The sequence below is a fragment of the Poecilia latipinna genome, unplaced genomic scaffold, assembly GCF_001443285.1.
Source record: "Poecilia latipinna isolate Pla-1442-1.1 unplaced genomic scaffold, P_latipinna-1.0 Scaffold393, whole genome shotgun sequence".
In the NCBI taxonomy this organism is placed as follows: domain Eukaryota; kingdom Metazoa; phylum Chordata; class Actinopteri; order Cyprinodontiformes; family Poeciliidae; genus Poecilia; species Poecilia latipinna.
In genome coordinates, this window is record NW_015113009.1 from 428,275 (window position 1) to 434,274 (window position 6,000).

Sequence of the window (6,000 nt, forward strand, 5' to 3'; positions counted from 1 at the left end):
ACTTTCCTCGCTCATCTTTTCACCCGCGTTTGCGACCCGGAAACACTGACCGCAGTACAAGACAGTGTAAGGCACTGCTGTGAACTAAGTAGCCCTCCGCCAGAGAGAGGCTTTTTGGTCAAAATATGCGACACGATTAATCTGCGTTACGTCATATTAACGTTAAACTTTTCAGATTAATCGTATGCATTGACAGCCCCAGATTTCTGACTGGTCGTCGTTTGAGGAGAAGCTGAAGCCGAGGGGCGTTTCATCGGAACAGAAGGGGTTAAGCCACGGTGCCTGGAACTGTGAAATCTGAGAAGTGATGGGAGCAGGAGAGGGAAGGGAAGATTTCAGAGGACCAAAAGACAAAAAAGAAAAAAAGTGACGACCCGTAGTGTTAGCCTTTGGCCCCATCCTCTCTGCTGGTTCTTTGCCCGTCTTCTGTTCATACGTAGAGGCGTTCTTCTTCTTCTCTCTTGTATCTCCGCTGCATTAGACATTAGAGTTACCGATCTCCTCTTTTAATCCTCCTTCAAGTCACTGGATTTTCCTCCTTCAACATCTGTTCACTCTGGTTTTTCTGTTCCTTTTTAACGTTTTTTTTGTTTGTTTTTTTACGTGGGGGACACTTTTTAAGGTTACACCACCCCAGATGAGTTTGTTTCCCACCCCGGTGTCAAAGCTCAGCAGTAAGCGTTTCCCTTTTCCTGTGCCGAGCTGAATCAGCTTTCAAAAATGTTCGAGCACTGACTCACACTTCCTCCTGAATATGACAGCGCTTCCTGCCCACCAACTGATTTAGCCTCTCTCCTCCCCTCCCTTCCTTCACCCAGCCTACTTCCTCAGCAGCAGAGAGGAATAAGTGACTGCAGGTCGTCGCCCGGGCCGGGCCGGGTCTGGTCGGGCCGGGTCGGCGCGCGCGCTTGCCGAGCGGTCGAAGCGGGAGAACTGGCCCGGCTCAGTCATCAGGCGTCTGAGTCATTTGAATTTAATTTGTCCCGTCTATATTTAGACGCTTCGGCTCGGCCTTATGATCATTTACAGAAGCGGAACAGATGGGTCTCTGTGCGCGTCAACCAGGCTCACAACAGGTCCATTAACGTCTGCCGGCCAGGTGAACCGCAGGTCACCTACTGCTAAAACAATTAGCCACCGAAGTAAGGAGAAATATTAGCAGCCGGCTGATCGGATTACGAAGCAGTTCGGCGTTTCCTGTTGGATCCAGTTCTTAGTCGCTTGGTTAAGTCGTGACAAGGCACTGGTGGTATCTCTTAAAGCGGACGCTGTTTGAGTTTCACTGACTAATGTTTTCAGGGTGTCTGGGAAGAAAGAACAGAAGTGGAAGAAATGTAGGAATTCTGACTACCTAGAAGCTGCAGAACAGATAAATGCATTTCAACCGAAGGAACTGGGTAAAGGTGACGCCACAGAATAAAATATTCCACACATGCAGCAACACCTTGCTGAAGTATTCATGCTTTATTAAGTCGTCATATTAGAAGCACTAATTTCAATCTACTGAATGCATGTTTTTTTTTTTTTTAAGTTTAAAGAGTAAATGGACTGGCACTAACGTTACATCCACACAGTCACACTAACAAGCCTCCACACACCAATGTACAGAGAAGCAGCTTGAGGTTACGGTAAGCGCCTTGCCAAGAGGAACATCAACACATGGCATGGAGGAAGAATCAAACCCACAACTTCCCCACTGCAAGACATCCTCTAGTGATGTTAGGAAATAGGATGGAAGAAATAATAATGTGCAATAAAGGATATTCTGTTTAAAAGGAGACGTGCGACTGAGTAGGATCATCTTAAAGTTGTTCATAAAAACATGGCAGAGTATCTGAAAGAAATAAAAACACTGCGTCAATACCAGCAGGGACGTAAAGACTTATGGAGCTCGTCTGGAGCAGTGATGGTTATAGACCCTTTGCAACTATGTCAGTGAATCATGTTGAGACGCTAAGATGGATGTCGGAAGTGAGGGACGGGAGAACCGTGATTGTTTTGTCACGTTGTTTTTGTCAGTGTAGTCATGGCTGCTTCTTGTTCCAGCTGAGCTAATCTGTCGGGGGCTTATAGCTAGTTTAGTAACCAACCAACACTTTCACCCTCCTGACATTTGGTTTGATCAGATCGCTGACTTTGACTGAGTTCACTCCATTATGTCATAGAAGATTAGATGCTAACCAGTTTTTTTGTACGTGGTAGGCTACATGATGGTAGGACATTTTCTCCATGGTTACTAATGATTAGACACATACTTAGTATATGAACTTCATATACTAATGAAGTAAAAAGTAAAAGACACTTTTTACTTATCTTGAATAAAGTGTTTGCTGAAAACTGCTGGTCGTCATGGTGAACGGCTGATTCCCATTGCTGTCTTTTTTTCCCTCATCTAAAGGTTTAAGATAAAATGTCAAGTTTAGTTTGCATCCTTTGTGCAGCATCCTATGACAACTTCACAGTGAAATCACCTAAATAAAAGTAAGTTTTGTCAACCAACTGAAGGAGCTTTTGAGTTTAGCAACAGTTTGATGCAAGGGGTGAGAGACATTGTCCATCAGCGAGGTTATTGTAGCCAGAGATGTCCTCTCTCCAACCACTTGAGCTGATCTAACAGTAATCTTTACTGGAGTGTAAAGGTTTCCACAGTCATGTCATGGTTGCGGACCGTTTGTGTTCATACACACCAGTCATACTCTGGCGCAGACCACCTGGGGGAAACCCATCATGCCCATCAACCTCCTCTGTTTTGCTTTTACCAAGACAGACAAACTCAGAACAACAAAGTCGCAATTTCCATCCAGGAGTTTTTAGCTACTTGACAGTCTTATGTTACAGTAGTTCTTTTATAAAGAACCGTAGATGTACACGATCCCTCAGATAAGCGACAAATACCGGACAGTCTCTAATTGTAGAGATATAGCAACATTTCTTGCCAAGCGTAATTTTCCATAAAACACAGATGCAAAACCTACTTTGTCTTTGGTTCTGGTTCTGCTCTGCATCCCCAGAATCAGAACCAAACATGGAGAAGCAGCATTCAGCTTCTATTCATTCAGCTTCTATGCACCAAAAATCTGGAACAAACTTCCAGAGAAGTGCAAAACAGCCAAAATGCCGAGTTCCTTTAAATCAAGTTAAAACCCCCAGCTGTTTCAAGTTGTCTTGGATTAGCAGTAAACATTGTTGCAACACTGATCAACATATTTGATGTGTATTGATGATTCTGATGATGGCATTCGACAAAATGTAATATTTATCGCTGGTCTCACAATTGATGACTTTGGTGTTTGTATGACGGGGAAGCACTTTGAACTGCCTCGTTGCCAAAATGTGAAACACAAATAAACTTGAAAATGAAAAATGAAGACAATGAAATGGGAAAAAGTACGCCAAAATTTTCACAGAAACGACATTGCAAAGATGTACGAACAGGAAGGAGCCAGGCCTGACCGGCCCCTGTGGTCAGTCCCATCTGGAAGGAGTTTGCCTTTATCAGACTGCTCAAGTGTGAAGGGGAGACCATTTCTCTGACACAGTGGAAAGTTTACCTTGTGACCAAGGTGTGCTGATTATGAAAACATCCCACAGCCGGCAGCGACCCGCTCACACACGCATGCATACGTTCACCTGACTCATCTGTGACGTCACGTGCGACAGGTGCGGCCTTGGTTACGTCGGGACCCGAGGCAGTGGTGATGGTGTGTGTGTGTGTGTGTGTGTGTGTGTTCATTTTTTATATATTTGCTGTGTTTACACAAAACAGTGCGATCGTTGGTGTCACACGTCAGGTGGGTGAAGGGAGGTGGAGGGGGGCACTGGGAGATGGTGAACATGGAGATAAGCCGGTGATGTCACGGCAGTCATAACCGGGGAAAATGTTGTGCAATACCTGCGTCACCGCGCACCGGGACAACGGCTGGTAAGAAGCCGGGAGCCGGCCGGCCGGTCAGCTGCTGAACAACATCTGTCATGTGAGCACTGCATAAAAAAGCACACAGAATCGTACCAAGTAATTTTGGTTTAGTTTCCAGTGCAAGGATCTTAGTACACTTGAAATAAGACCAAACTAACTTAAAAGTAACTTTTCAGCAGGATATAGGAGTCAATCATTTTTAAATATTGATGAAAAAGTATTTGCTCCATTGCTCCATAATTTACAAGCTGTTTTCCCATGTTATAAGTGAAATAGTCTGCCAATGGAACAAGTACGTTTTCATCCATACTGAAGAAATATTGACTTAAAATAAACTTGTATGTCTAGCTCAAAAGTTATTTGTAAGTTAGTTTTGATTTATTTCAAGTTTTCCAATATATTTGCACTAGAAACTAGACCAAAAATACCTGTTAAGACTTTGTGTTTTTGCAGTGCGTAGAAGCCGATAGGAGGGGAAACATGGGAGCAGCTCTGGTTAATCAGGAACCAGTGACTGATCCAACATTAGTGGCTGGAAAGCACCAAACTCTCCCACAAGACCGGATAGTCGGATGAGTCCTGGAGGCACTTCAGATGACCAAATGTTATGGTATGTTATTAAAAGGAAGTCTCACACACACACACACATACATTTGTTCTCTAAACACAGCAATCAGTTCTGACCCATGCAAAACGACCTGCTTTCTGCTACATTAGTGAATCATCTCCAAGGCAGAGTCAGGTACTTTAACCACAACCTCAGAGTCTTAAAAAAAAAAAAAAGTGATGGGATTATGTTATGTCAACAGAGTCCTCAAAAGGCGCTCGCATCCGTTGGTGAGCGGAGTTTCCCTCGCTGCCCGGTCTGCAGAGCACCTGTCAGGAAGAGAGCAGCTCTGTCGCCTAAACAAACACAGCACCTGTCCATTTCCTCCTGCCCATTATCAAAATATTTGGATTTTATTACAGGCAAGTCATCGTTGCTCATCGTCAACAGCCGCGTCCAGACCGCCAATCCAACCGAAAGAGAAGAGTCGCTCCACGCTGGAAACTGGAGGCATCAAAGTGTGACAGGAATGCCTGGAAGGCGCCGCCGTGGGAGGACCTTACCGCTGCTTCAAATTAGCTGCTCAACTGACCTTTCTTGTTGATGATTTGTCAGAACAGTCACCGTGACTCAGGCGGAACACAGAAGAAGAATGCAGGGATTTAGGAAACACACTAGATTGGTTGTTTTTCTTCTTGTTTGTTTGTTATTCTGAGCGTGCTTTTACTGACATTTTTCCTGTGAGACAGTAAGGAGCCGAGGAAGAGAGCCTGCAGACAGCATTAGAGGATACCGCCCCCATGTGGCTCACTCCAACCTGCTGAGACCTTCGGCACGTGTGAAGGACGGCCGTCACTCAGCTTCACTTCAATCTAGACAGGTTCAAGTTTCATTTCTCGTGTCTGACCAATCACACACACTTGTTTCTACTTTGAAATAAAAGGATATTTACAAGCGAAAAGGACTCAGTAAAAGTTCAACAAAACATCATTTTGAGACAATCTGCAAAAAATAAAAAATAAAAAACTACATTTATCAACTTTCCTCCCATCATTTAGTGTTTCAGTCCAATAGGAAGAGAGTCTATTTCAATCCATTAAAAATAGTCATATTTAGATAAAACAGTAAAAATGTATTTAAAATAAAACTATCTGGTTGCATTTAATCTAACTTATTAACAGTTTCCTGGCCAGATCAAGCACGGGGTAAGAGTGGGGAGGAAAGGCTCAGGAATGGCAGCTGAGACAGAGACGGAAATAATTTAAGATTTTTGTTGTGAAGACACACAGGTCTGATGGAAAGGTAGGTGGGGATGTTCTTGTTCGTTTATTGTGTTGTCTTTATATATTTTTATGGCCAAATTAGCAAAAGATGACAAAACTGTTGGCAGGAACGACCTCCCGTCTGCGGTCTCGTGGTGAGGATGGTCAGTTGGCTCTGGGTTTTGCCAACTGCTTCATTCACCGGGTGTGACACAGCGCCACCAGAGGTGAGGCTCAGCACTGCACTGTCTCACTCCGCACTTCTTCCAGGTATT

General features: G+C 44.1%; 1 long non-coding RNA gene across 2 annotated transcripts in view; it reads right to left on the reverse strand.

The window, feature by feature from the left end:
* LOC106950332 (uncharacterized) overlaps nucleotides 1-5,968 on the reverse strand; it is a 24,831-nt gene extending 18,863 nt beyond the window's left edge. For both annotated transcript variants that reach the window (XR_001425593.1, XR_001425592.1), the window contains exons 1-2: nucleotides 4,345-5,968; nucleotides 3,893-3,981 (exon numbers count right to left, since the gene is read on the reverse strand). This is a non-coding gene — a long non-coding RNA (uncharacterized LOC106950332). The remainder of the gene's footprint in view (nucleotides 1-3,892; nucleotides 3,982-4,344) is intronic.
* Nucleotides 5,969-6,000: the final 32 nt, after the last annotated feature.